Below are 15,247 nucleotides of genomic sequence, written 5' to 3'. Positions count from 1 at the left end.
TCATCTGCGAGGTGCTTGCTTTAACCCATAAATGGATTTCTCAAGCTTACACACTTTATTAGGGTACTCTGTATTGACAAAACCCTCTGGCTGACTCATGTAAACATCATCAGCCAACTTTCCATTAAGGAAAGCGGTTTTGACATCCATTTGCCATATTTCATAGTCATGAAATGCAGCTATGGCTAACAGAACCCTAATAGACTTAATCTTGGCCACTGGAGAAAAGGTCTCATCATAATTAACTCCCGGAGTTTGTGAGAAACCCTTTGCAACCAGTCGTGCCTTATAAGTGTGTACATTACCATCCATGTCGGTCTTCTTCTTGAAGATCCATTTGCACCCTATAGTCTTACGACCTGGTACATTCTCAACCAAGTTCCAAACTTGATTGTCATACATGGACTGTATCTCGCTGTCCATTGCCTCTTTCCACTTGGCTGACTCAGGGCCTGCCATGGCTTCCGCGTAACTGTTAGGTTCATCCAGACCTATCAGTGTCCCATCACTGATAAGTGTATCACCTTCCGCAGTAATATGGAATCCATAGTAATGCTCAGGTGCATTCCTAACCCTTGTGGAACGCCTCAGAGGTACAGACTTGTCAATTGGCTCAACAGGAGTTTCCTCCTCAAGTTGAGTGCTAGGGTTTGAAGTTCCTTCACCACTTGACTCTTGAATTTCTTCAAGGTCAACTTGCCTCCCACTGTCTCCTTGGCTTATGAACTCTCTCTCTCGAAAGAAAGCCCTCCTAGCTACAAAGACCACATTCTCACTAGGTCTGTAGAAGAGGTAACCAAAGGATTTCTGTGGGTAGCCGATGAAAATACACCTCTCACTTCGAGGTTCGAGCTTATCATGAGTCTCGCGTCTCACGAAAGCCTCGCAACCCCAAATCTTAATGTGGTCTAGTTTGGGTACTTTACCAGTCCACATCTCATGAGGAGTTTTGGCAACTTTCTTTGTGGGAACTAGATTAAGGATATGGGCGGCAGTCTCTAAGGCATACCCCCAAAATGAGATTGGTAGCGAAGCTCGACTCATCATGGAATGAACCATATCCAACAAGGTTTGATTACGCCTCTCAGTTACACCATTCAACTGCGGTGTCCTGGGAGGTGTCAATTGTGAGACAATCCCACATTCCCTAAGATAGTCGAGGAACTCTGAACTAAGATACTCACCACCTCGATCGGATCGAAGCATCTTAATGTTCCTGCCCAATTGATTCTCGACTTCCTGTTTAAACTCTTTAAACCTCTCAAAAGTCTCTGACTTATGCTTGATTAAGTAGACATATCCATATCTACTGTAATCATCAGTAAAAGTCAAATAATAACGATTAGCATCCCTTGTGGCATGTTTGAAGGGCCCACACACATCCGTGTGTATAAGATCCAACAAACCTTCACCCCTCTCACAAAAACCTGTGAAGGGTGACTTTGTCATTTTTCCAAGTAAGCATGATTCGCAACTATCATCTGACTTTAGGTCAAATGACTCCAATACTCCATCCTTTTGGAGTTGGCCTATGCGTTTCTTGCTTATATGTCCAAGACGACAATGCCATAATGATGCTTTATCCAAGTTATTATCATTAACAGAATCAATACACAATACATTATTTCCTAAGTTATCAACCACAGATACAGTTTCATACACACCATCACAAGGTAATGCTTTAAAATAAAGAACATTATTAAAGAAAGCATTAATCGAACCAACTTCATTATCAAATGAAAAGGTGAAACCTTGTTTATACAATGCATGAAAGGAAATAATATTTCTTGCCATTTCTGGCGAATAACAACATTTATTCAAATCTAAACTAAACCCACTACTTAGCGATAAAGTATAAACTCCAATCTTGGTGACAGGTAAAGCTTTCCTATTCCCCATGATTAAGTTTATTCTTCCATGCTCCACATTCTCACTTCTTCTTAGTCCCTGCAAATCAGAACATATATGAATACCACAACCGGTATCAAGGACCCAAGAGTTAGAATGGGGTGAGTTATTAGATAAGATAGTGTAAATACCTGCATGGTTGGGTTTAACTTTCCCATCCTTCACATCTTGCTGGTACTTTGGGCAGTTCCGCTTCCAATGTGACTTTTCATGGCAATAGAAGCATTCAGCCTCTTTAGGGTCAGAAGAAGGAGTGACAAAACCTTTCTTGGTTCCACTTGAAGAAGAGCCATCAAGGGTCCTAGCCTTGGTACCCTTCGAAGAGCTCTTCCTCTTCTTCCCTCTACCTTTCCCGATTGCCAAAACCGGGGCGGAGTTTGGAGTAGGAGTGTTAACAACCGATTTACCCTTCAGACCTGTTTCTGCGGTCTTGAGGAGTCCCTGAAGTTTGCTGAGTGTGACCTCTTCCTTATTCATGTGATATGTCATGCGGAATTGATCATAGCACGATGGTAAGGAGTGCAAAATGATATCTATTGCAAGCTCCTCAGGGAAGTTCACATTAAGCTTCAGCAACCGATCCACATACCTTTGCATTTTCTGCATGTGGCTCGTGACGGATTCCCCGTCCTTCATCATGGTTGTTATGATAGAGCATATGATTTCATACCTCTCTTGTCGTGCACTTTGATGGTATCTTTCCATCAGATCTTGGTGCATTTCAAAAGGGTAGAAGTCCTCATAGGACTTTTGGAGTTCCGCTATCATGGTGGCCAACATGATGCATGCCACTTTTGTAGCATCCCTTTCATGTGCCCGGAAGTCAGCGATCTCCTGGGGAGTTGCAGTGGTCTCATCAATCTCCTTAAGCTCCTTGTCAAGGACATATTCTTTGTCCTCGTAGCGGGTAATCATCCTGATGTTTCTGATCCATTCATTGAAGTTGGATCCATCAAAAGTGACTTTCCCACACAAGTTCATAAGGGTAAAGGAGCCATTAGGATTAGAGCCAGAAGCAGCATTGTTTGAAGACAAGATTAGTTTAGATATTAAGAGAGTCCTTAATAAAACACCTAAATGTAATATTAAGGCTAGGATCCAATCACAATATATTATAACTTAGAAGAGGTATGCCGTAATCCAAGCTATAAAATATTTGAAAGGTAGGTGAATGACGATTCACCAATTTCCACCATGAAAAACGAAATATAAATATTAGGTTTTTAATTGGTTCTTAGAAATTCCTAGATTCTTTTGAGATTCAATGAACTTTTCAAAGGCATGTTTCAATCTCGAGTGTGCCCTCCAAGTTTTGTGACTGGGATACCGAGGATCACAAAACGAGGTGTGAAGTAACTATGCAAATCACTTGGTACCCTCAAGGTTTATCACTCAATCGATGTGCCGGTAAACCACACACGCTCCACCGATGCTGTGGTAAACCTTAAGTCACCCTTTACCTGCCTTGTTAAGTCCAAGTTAGTGTGCCGGTTAACCACACACGCTCCAACAATGACTTAAACAAAGTGTAAAGTGTAATTTCATGGATTAGCACCTTATTCACATTTTCCTAAAGTAACTAAGATTAGGAATTTAATAAAAGCATTTAGTTACTTTATAATATTCATCATACTTTTAATGAGAATTTATAAGTCCTTGTCTTACCCGTTCGGCTAACGACCCTCCACCGATCAAGGAAGCGGTGGGTGAGAGTGGACACCCATTAAGTTGCCATTTTATAGGCAACAACCTTATACCCCCTTATAGACCGGCTTCGTGAATGAGGCGTACTAGCGGTAAGACGACTTGACGTTATACATATATATATTAGTAACTTATAATATTATAAAGTATAAGGGTTGAATTTTAACTTTTAAAATTCTAAGGGTTGGAACTAAAGTTTTAATCAAGACTTTACATGTTCCAAAACTTGAGGGCAAGTTTTGTAAACTTCCAAAACTTTTCATTTCTTATAACTTATGAATTAATTGAGTAATAAAAATGAAGACTCTTCATTTTTATAACTCTTGTGTTCTTTTAATGGCTTTAATAAAAGTGAGACTTTTGGTTTTCCATAACTTGAGGACAAGTTATGGACTCCATTAAAACACATTATGATCATGAATTAAACTACCATGAAGGTTACAAACAATTCCTATGATCATCTAATCTTCATAAGTTCAAGAACATGAATATGAACACTTTCAAGACTCAAAAATTACACTTAAAAAAAAACTTGTAATTTTAATAATTGCCATTGTAAATGGATTAGCATAAACATTACACCATCTAAAACAAGCTTTAAAACATCAAAACAGTTTAGGGTAATGTTTCTAGTCCATTTCCAGCAACAAATGTGCAAACTTTCATACGAGCAGAAAACAGAAAAACGATTTTTTTTCAAGCTGTTTGCACACAAAAAAAAAAAACAACAAACGAACCATGCTCTGATACCACTGATGGGTTTTGAGCATTCTAACACTTCCTAAGTGTACATGCAACCCTAATAACCTTGGATCTATGTTTGTCTAATTATCATGCAAAGTTGAATTCTAAGGTTATATTCCTATCTAGCATACATGGGGAACAAATTTTAACTTGTATGAAAGATAGAATAACTTACCTTGTTGTTGCTTATGATCCTTGAAACCTTGTGAGCCTAGCACCCCAAGTGTGATGCCTCAAATGCTTCACACAACACCAAATGCTTTTGGAATGACTTTAGAGAGAATACACACTTCTAAAATCGGCCAAGCCCTCTTGTTTCTTAGTTGTAGCCAATTTTGGTGGAGAATGAGTTTCTTATATAGTGTTGACACATCTAGGGTTACACCATGTAAACCCTAATGTGTCATGACTCTTCATTTCCATGACCCATGGGTTTGTAACTCCCATGGAGCATCCATGGAGCATCCTATGGGTGGAACCCAACTTGATAATCCATGGAGCCTCTTAGCCCACTATATAAGATATGGAAGATTTACATAATCTACCCATATATTTAATTAGTTATCTTTTGATCACTTAATTAATTCTAAATTAATTCTTGATCAAACTAATTAAATAATATTATTAATATATTAGAACTTATAATATATTAATAAACCATAAGTGTTATTTCTCTCATTTTAGTTTATCCAATTGCATGGTGCCATGCAACCCAAATGGACCATGCCGGGTCGGGTCAGGTACATACCAGAAATAGTTATGGACTTAGACACCTTATCCAACAAATCGAACCTTGCTTGAATTTTGACATTTTAAGAAAGCGAGTTAAAGTTTCATACCAGGCCCTTGGTGCTTGCTTCAGACCATATACAGCTTTCTCCAACACATAGCAGTGATCAGGATATTTCTCATTCACGAACCCAGGTGGTTGTTCAACATACATCGTTTCTTCTAGTTCTCCATTTAAGAAAGCACATTTCACATCCATTTGGAAAACTTCGAAGTTTTTATGTGCAACATATGCCAGAAAGATTCTAACTGATTCCAACCTTGCTACAGGAGCGAAGGTTTCCTCATAGTCTATCCCTTCTTCTTGGCAATATCCCTTCACCACCAACCGAGCCTTATTGCGTATGACGTTGCCCTCTTTATCCAACTTATTCCTGAAGACCCATTTTAAGCCGACCACTGAAGCATCCTTTGGAGTGGGAATCAGCCTCCAAACTCGATTACGTTCAAACGCATGGAGTTCATATTGCATTGCTTGTACCCAATCAACGTGATCAAGTGCAACATTAACCGTCTTCGGTTCGATTTTGGAGACAAACGAATTAAACATACAGAATTCAACATTAGAGAATAATGCAGTTTGTTTCGCTTTCAATTGAGAACGTGTGAGAACTCGCTCAGATGATTCACCAATAATTTGTGCTTTGGGATGATCCTTAGTCCATTTCGTTAGAGGAGGGTAATTAGGGTCATAGGCAGGATCCAACTCTGCATTTACCTCTTCTTCAAGTTATGATTGATTACCTTCGTCATTTGTATTCTCATTCTCCCCCTCAAATGGCGAAGCGTATCCCTTGTCAGGTTCAGGATTCTCCTCCTCTGTTGGAGTTGGATTCTCCCCCTCGATTGGACTATCATTGGTTGGGATTGGAGTTGGATTCTCCCCCTCGACTGGACTATCGATTGTTTTTGGTGCAGATGAACCCTCCCCCTTGAACATTGAGCTGTTGTTTGGAGGGTCAGTTGAGGGTTGACCACCAATCGGTTTAGGAGGTTCATTTTCCATTTCTTTTGCAGCTTCATCAATGATCTTTTTCAGATTGTCGATTTTGTTGTCTGCTGCTTTCGCCTCTGAGTGTACAGCCTTTTCTGGTCCATCAAATAGCCTTATGTACTCTTCAAACAAGTTGGAAATGGGAACCGAGACTTGTCCTGATTCAGGAAATATTTCCCCCAAGGTACTTTCGCTTCTTTGAACTTTCTTCATGTAGTTGTCATCAAAGGTTACATAGTATGTTTCTTCAATACGTTTGGAGCGTTTATTCAAAACTCTGTATGCCTTTAAAGTGAGTGAATAACCAAGAAAAATTCCCTCATCGGCTTTGACGTCAAACTTGTTTCGGTTCTCTTTGGAATTGAAAATGAAGCACCTTGAACCGAACACGTGGAAAAACTTAACGTTGGGTTTTCGATTGTTCAGAATCTCATACAGAGTGATGGAGAATCGCTTGTTAAGTAAGGATCGGTTCTGAGTATAGCACGCGGTTCCAACTGCATCGGTCCAGAAGTATAGCGGAAGAGAAGCGAAGCTTAGCATGGTTCGGGCTGCCTCACACAAGGAACGGTTTCGTCTTTCAACAATTCCATTCTGTTGTGGTGTATAGGGGGCCGAGAAGTTATGAGATATCCCATTTTCAGTCAGAAAATCCTCAAAATCTTTATTCTTGAATTCAAGCCCATTGTCACTTCTAATATTCCTCACCAGCTTTCGCAGCTGCAGTTCCACTTGCTTGATAAACACCTTCAACTTGGGAGTCGCGTCCGATTTCAGTTTAAGAAAGAAAACCCAGGTGAAGCGTGAAAAATCATATACTATGACAAGAATGAACTTACTACTACCGAAGCTTTCGATAGCCGAAGGTCCACATAAGTCAATATGCATAAGTTCAAGAGCTTCAACAATCTTTGTATTGATACGTGTAGGATGGCTCTTTCTGCTTTGTTTGGCCATCTCGTACGCTGCACATAGGTGTTCCTTATCAAACTTGAGAAGAGGAAGGCCTCGAACATGATCACCAAGCACCAACCTATTAATGTCCTTGAAGTTCAGGTGCGATAGGCGTCGATGCCATAACCAGCTTTCATCAGTGTTCGCCTTTGACAGCAGGCATATTGCTGGTTTTCCTCGAATTGGGTTGAGATTTAAAGGATACTTCTCTCCCTTGTGTTCAGACTTCAACAGAACTCTTTTGGATTGCTTCTCAATTATTTCTGATCCCTCATCATCGAATGAAACCTTCAAACCAGTTCCCACAACCAATTGAGATACACTGATGAGGTTGTGCTGTAACCCTTCCACGTAAGCCACTTTTTGAATCGTGAAGTCTCCGTTGGTTATCATTCCATATCCTTTGATTGTTCCAAATGAGTTATTTCCATACTTCACACATCCACCATCCTTAAGGGACCGAAACTCCCTTAGCTTTTCCCTCATTCCTGTCATGTGACGCGAGCAGCCACTCTCTATGTACCATTATGTTGGGTTTTGAGCATTCTAACACTCCTAAGTGTATTTGCAACCCTAAATACCTTGGATCTATGTTTTCTCTATTATACATGCAAATATGAATATTCCAAGGTATTACCCTATCTAGCATACAATCCTTGATACTTGGGTAATATAACAAGTTAGAATACATACCTTTTAATGAAGCTTGAAGTCCTGAACTTTAAGAGCTTAGCCCCAATAGTGTGGAAGCCTCAAGTGGAATCACAAATCACCAAAACACCTTGGAAGACTTTAGAGAATATGGATACTTGGCTCACACTTATGAAATCAGTTATTGCCCTCTTTAGTGTATCTACACTAGCCACTAGCCTAATTTCATGAACCATAAGACCCTTTATATAGTGTGGAGGATTAGGGTTAAACCCTAATACCCATGACCTTTCATTTCCTAGGATCCATGGGTTAAAGCTCCATGGACTATCCATGAAGACTTAGCCCAACCTAAATGAACTTGGCTCACTACACATATATATCTAAGAGTCCATATTTAATTAGTTCCTTTTGATCACTTAATTAATTATAAATTAATTCTTGATCAATACTAATTAAATAATATGATTATATATTAATATATTAGAACTTATAATATATTAATATAAATCATAAATATACTATTCTCAAAAGACTATCCATATAAATTGTGCCGGTGAAGTGCAACCCAAATGGACCATGCCGGGTCGGGTCAAGTACATACCAAATATAGTTATGGACTTAGACATTAATCCAACAGTCTCCCACTTGGATAAGTCTAAAACTATTATTGAGTATGACTTCAAAAACCAACTGGCAATCGTAGCTCTTAAAGCCGCTGTCGAACTCTGATCTTGTCAACGAACTCTGACCTTTGTCAACGACTTGTCCATTAGATAAGGGATCATATATTCCTCCATTCTAGATACCATATGGACTGAGACATGGATTATAATCATTCTCTCTGTCCATTTGTTGTTTCCCGATTTCCGATTTATGATGACTGACTGATTGAACAAATCAAATCAGTCCTGGCTTGGCCAAGCACTCACATGTGTCATCATTAAATCATCGAGGGGCCCATAGATATCGCTTTTATCCTGAAGGTAAAAGGAATGGATAAACTTCAACTCATATGGCTTGTTCTACTACTTGTTGAATCATACACAAAGGCACGTTTTAAAACATCGAGTTACCAATGCGGTTTCGTGCAATCAATGTACAACCAACTCATAGTAACAACTCATATCTCTAGGTTTGAAGAATATAAGATATTATCGTCTCATGATCACTCGTGATAAAATCCATGAAGTTGTTCAAATGAGCGCGGGTTGAATCCAATACTCAGAACTTATGAGCACTCATGAGTGTTGTAGCACAACTTTGTCCACCAACTTGGACCTCTACAAGCCAACCCATGACAGTCTTGATTCATATCTACTTCCAACATATGACCGACTGTGGATGGTTTGAATAACTTAGTCATTCCGGAAGAATAACTTAGTTATTATGGAAGTCAAAACATGCAAAGTGAAACACAAGAATAAATGAATCAAATATGGTATCAAACCCAATGAATATAAATAGACCACTTTTATTTATCACCATACTGATTACTCACTATTCATTGTTTCGGTTTTATCAACTTTATACCTGAATTAAAAACACTAGTTGTCCCATGCTCCAAGCATGTACACTATGTTTTTCTAAACAATAGCTTTGCCATACACCAAGTATGCACTCTATGTTTGTCTATGATCCTTTTCTTTGTGAAGTAGATCAATTGAACATAATTTCAATGATTCTCTTTTCACACTCCCAAATCCTTGTCTTAAATGTAAGAATTCCAAATTCCTATCATTTATCGAAATCTGTTTAGATTTTAAACTTATATGCACTGTTCCTCTTGTAATGATTATGCACAAAGCCACAAAGACTTGTCAACAGTCATTATAAGGTATTCCAATGGAGATCAACTCCATGGAAACTAAGTCTCATATTCAAAGTACATTGCTTTGGACATGCTTCTTGCATTAAGTTTTCTAATCTTACACAGATAACTTCCACCTATGGAGACAACTCCATATTCTCATTTTGACTATCACTTCTGAATAAGAGATGCCTCTTTTCAGAATATGTCAATATGGTCCTTCCAAAATTAGCACTATACTTCCAATAGTCCCTGACCAATCAATCTTTGGTAAACCTTAAATTGTCCTCGACAATTGCTTAATCATTTTAGTCATATCCAATTCTAGACCTTTTCCCTTCTTATTGCCTCTGGGCATTTGGAAAAATTTAGAAATGACAAATATTATAGCACATGCAATCAATCCTGTACCCAAAGCAAATGGTACACGATTCATGATGTCTCACATAAAGACATGATTCTAGACCGGTCTTTTGCTACAATATTTTTAATTGCCATGTTTTCAAAATTTAACTATGAAGAGGGATGCCATAATCATAATCGAATTTTGAGAACGCAATATATAGAATTTCCTTAAGTTGAACCAATCCAACATGAAATTCATATATATATTCTTGACTAAGGATGATTAAGGTCTCAATCTAAGCCTTTAGAACTGAAATGAAGTATATCATCTCCCTTAATTATAGCAAAACAACTTTTTCAATCCCTGCAGCCTCACGAATTGAAACTTTTGTTTTCTATAATTAACATTGCTAACTTGCAACACTAACAACAATTATCATGCTCCCACTAACATGATGATTATTAGCATAACACTTATGCTCCCACTAGCTTTGACATGTACTCAGAAATCAGCTGGACTTCTAGAAATCAATACTTTATTGACTTTCTTACCAAAGTTCAGTTTCTGATACGAGATGCTTTGATTAAACTTTATCAAAATCATACACCTTTCCTTAGATAGCATGCATGTGTGTCTAAACAATTTCAGAACTATGAAAAGGGATGTCGTAATCATAGTCTCAATTGTTTAGACCTTTTGCCATCTGCTTCAAATCTACTTGGTGGAAGTGTTTCCTCACCGTCATTTTCATGAATCGGAGAGAAACCTTATGACCCTTAGATTTTATGGTGCATGTGTTCTTATCCATGTGAATCGTCAAAACCATAGTCACAAGACAAGGATAATGACAAATCCAAACTCATATGGACTGAACTTATGCAATCTTAACTTCTTGCCACCTGGCAGTACAGGGCATGCCATTGCTTCCAAGTTGTTATGCAACCAATTGAGAACTTTCAGAACTCCTATGCAAAGCCAACTTTAACTGGAATGGGCACAGAATATGTCAACACGATAGGTTATAAACCTCAAGTCGTGTGCTAGTGAAGAACCTGAGGTTTTATTCTTGATTAGTTCTTGAAATTCTTTTTAGGATCTTTAAGACTCCCACTATCCTCTTGACATATAAGACTATCTTGCCAAATATTCAAGAGATAGTGCGGATTCTTTATCAAGACAAACACTTGACACAATTGGCCTTAGTTGGTCTTTGTTTTATCCAAAACATCACAACTTACCAATTTCAAATGTACAAGAGTAGGACACTTTTACTCTTACATTTGACAAGTGTTTTAAACCTTTCTTTAAGATATGTCACTCAAGTTACAATCTTGGAGTATGACTATAAGGATTGTTTTGGAACGAAGTATGACTCATCTTCCTGATCTAACCATTTCAACAATTCATGACTCCTCTTCTTAGTCATAAGAATGCACTAAGATGACGTTTAGAGGACTAATTGTGATATGATTTCTAAATCATTAAGATGATCACAAACATGATACTAAAGTACTCTCCCATCTTTTCAGATTTGAGAAACTTTTATCTTTCTGCCTAATTTGATTCTTCCCATTCGTTCTGCCATACACTGAGACTTTTCCAATGTTTCAGAATTATACTTAAACTTGTAAGTATAACCATATTTACTAAACTTTAGTAAATCAAATAGTCTTAACGAGCTTTGTGGTGGACATGACCAGTGCACAAGAATGTTTACTCGATCCCTTTAGTCCTTCACTTGACTCACACATCCATGTGAACAAGTAATTAGTCTTGATTTTCCAATGCTTGAAAGTTCTCATTCATCATACTATTCAACTTGCATGATTCCAAGTTTCGGTCCAATTGAAACTTGGGCGATGAGGAACTTTCCTGATTTGGTAAATTTAGACACTCCCACAAATGAAATAATCAAATCCATTTCCAATATTGTTGTCAGTGGAATCATATAAGCAACAATTTTCCACAAATGTCATTGTAAGGATACTTCAAATAAATAAATTTAAACAATTTTCTTTTATTTTAAAACTTTGCGGAAAAACTTATCCTTACAATCCACATGGAAAATTGTTGTTATCTATTCCTTAGCAATATATCATAACTTCTTAAGCAAATGCTCAAAATTCTAATGCGATCGAAATCCACCTTCGCGATCAGAATCAGCATATACTTCCTTTAAGATTTCTCTCTATTCTTTGATTCTTAAAACATCAACATGTGACCCAGTCACATCATGTAATGAGGATCTCAGAATAGAACTTAACAGAGTTAGATAATGGGCTCTACCTGATGTAGAGTCAAACTTATTGACTTTAACATCCTTAGGTAAATTTGGCAGCTTTGCAATCAACGCCCCTTCCTTTGGCAAAATAAACATATGGACCCTTTGGTAATGGGACTATCTCAGACTTAGCCTTTCTCTTTACCATTTGGTCAACCGGGTTGACTATCGCCAATCCCTTTCCATTGGGAAGAGAATGCTTTTTCTGGATTTCCATTGTCACCATTGTCACTGTCCATAAAGTTTTTGGGAAGTTGATCTTCTAATCAAATTTGCTTTACTATCGTTCCAAATCATTGCTGATTCAGCAGCACCAAGCAAATAGATATGATCATTAAGGTTCATGTCATAGTCTGTTTCATAGTAGTCCCAAAGGAACTCACTATGTGACTTAGAAAGTGATTTAACATCCAACTTTCTCAAGACTTTGACACCTAACTCTCCCGGCTTGTCAATATGTGACTTCATCTCTAAGATGTGATCAGACATAGACCTTGCTTGCCATTAGGGCTTGAGTGACCTTGAACTTGTGGGTTAGGGAGAATAATTGGAGGAGGTGGAGGAAGAGAAGTATGACTTCCATGAGCCAAACTCGAGAAGTCATATTCATTAGGAAAGCTTGGTTTGGGAAGATCATTGTTGTCTAAACCAGACATCAACAATGGGAGAAATTCACGTAAAGTTGATTTAAGTCCTTAATATAACACCCAATATGATATATTAAGGCTAGGACCGATCAAACTATTTTATAACTTGGAAGAGGGATGCCGTAATCCAAGCTATAAAATATTTGAAGGTAGGTGAATGACGATTCCCCAATTTCCACCAAGATAAACGAAATGTATTATTAGGTTTTAATTGGTTTTGAAACTCCTAGATTCTTTTGAGATTCATTGAACTTTTCAATGGCATGTTTCAATCTCGAGTGTGCCATTCAGGTTTTGTGACTGGGATGCCGAGGATCACAAAACAAGGTGTGAAGTAACCATGCAAATATACTTGGTACCCTTAGTATTTACCCCTCAATCGATGTGCCGGTTAACCACACACGCTCCAACGATACTATGATAAACATTAAGTTACCCTTTGCCTACCTTGTTAAGTCCAGGTTAGTGTGCCGGTTAACCACACACGCTCCACTAACAGCTTAAACAAAGTGCAAAGTGTAATTTCATGGATTAGCACCTTATTCACATTTTCCTAAGTAACTAAGATTGGGAATTTATAAAAGGTTTAGTTACTTAGTATTTATCATTAATACTTTTAATGAAGGGATAATTATAGTCCTTGTCCTACCTGTTCGGCTAACGACCCTCCACCAGTCAAGGAAGCGGTGGGTGAGAGTGGACACCCATTAAACTGCCATTTTATAGGCAATAACCTTATACCCCCTTATAGACCGGCTTCGTGAATGAGGCCTACTAATGGTAAGACGACTTGCTCTTATACATATAATATATTAAACTTTTAATATTATAATAGTATAAGGGTGTATTTTAGACATTTAAAATACTTGGTGGTTTAATCTATTAATTAAACTATACTCTTAATTTAATTAAATTTAAACCATGTCATTATGGAATTATTAATTCTCTTTTAATTAAACACTTTAATTATCTATTAATAAAGTCCATAAGAGTTAATTGAATTATTCAATAAAAACATCATAATTCCAATTATTAAATTCAAAATTAAAACCAATTAATTAATTGTTTAAGTTATGAACCCAAGAGTTTTAGAATTCAATTCTTTTTTTTTATCATAAAAAAACTTTTTCCAAATTCCAAAACTTGAGGGCAAGTTTTGTAACTCTTGAAAACTTTTGGATTCCATAACTTATGGAGTTAAATACTTGTTTTATGATGAAACTTTTCATGTTTCATAACTTAAGAACAAGTTATGAAATTCTTTAAAACATTAAGACTAAGTTTTGTAACTCCATAAAAAAACTTTGAATCAATTTTTTTAAAAACCTTTTCAAATCCATAACTTATGGAGGTTTCAAAAAACTCTTTAGATCAAACTTTTAAAACTAATAAAATAATCATATCATTTTATCTTTTACTAAATTTGACCTAATTCAACTCATATAGCAAATGATTCAAATTTTACAAATAATTAGTTTTTCACAAAAACAAGTAATTATCTTAAAATTTGACAAACGTCATGTTTTTTTTCCTTTTTTTCCAACTTTGAAAATAAAACATTTGCATCAATATAACAGAAAACAACCCATGGCTCTGATACCACTGTTGGGTTTTGAGCATTCTAACACTCCTAAGTGTACATGCAACCCTAAATACCTTGGATCTATGTTTTCTCTATTATACATGCAAATATGAATATTCCAAGGTATTACCCTATCTAGCATACAATCCTTGATACTTGGGTAATATAACAAGTTAGAATACATACCTTTTAATGAAGCTTGAAGTCTTGAACTTTAAGAGCTTAGCCCCAATAGTGTGGAAGCCTAAAGTGGATTCGGTTATTGCCCTCTTTAGTGTATCCACACTAGCCACTAGCCTAATTTCATGAACCATAAGACCCTTTATATAGTGTGGAGGATTAGGGTTAAACCCTAATACCCATGATCTTTCATTTCCTAGGATCCATGGGTTAAAGCTCCATGGACTATCCATGAAGACTTAGCCCAACCTAAATGAACTTGGCTCACTACACATATATATCTAAGAGTCCATATTTAATCAGTTCCTTTTGATCACTTAATTAATTATAAATTAATTCTTGATCAATACTAATTAAATAATATGATTATATATTAATATATTAGAACTTATAATATATTAATATAAATCATAAATATACTATTCTCAAAAGACTATCCATATAAATTGTGCCGGTGAAGTGCAACCCAAATGGACCATGCCGGGTCGGGTCAAGTACATACCAAATATAGTTATGGACTTAGACATTAATCCAACAGTCTCCCACTTGGATAAGTCTAAAACTATTATTGAGTATGACTTCAAAAACCAACTGGCAATCGTAGCTCTTAAAGCCGCTGTCGAACTCTGATCTTGTCAACGAACTCTGACCTTTGTC

The sequence above is a fragment of the Lactuca virosa genome, chromosome 1, assembly GCF_052849685.1.
Source record: "Lactuca virosa cultivar CGN04683 chromosome 1, Lactuca_virosa_CGN04683_v6, whole genome shotgun sequence".
NCBI lineage: Eukaryota > Viridiplantae > Streptophyta > Magnoliopsida > Asterales > Asteraceae > Lactuca > Lactuca virosa.
The sequence above is the reverse complement of the archived record's forward strand: the minus strand, read 5'-3'. Positions refer to the sequence as shown.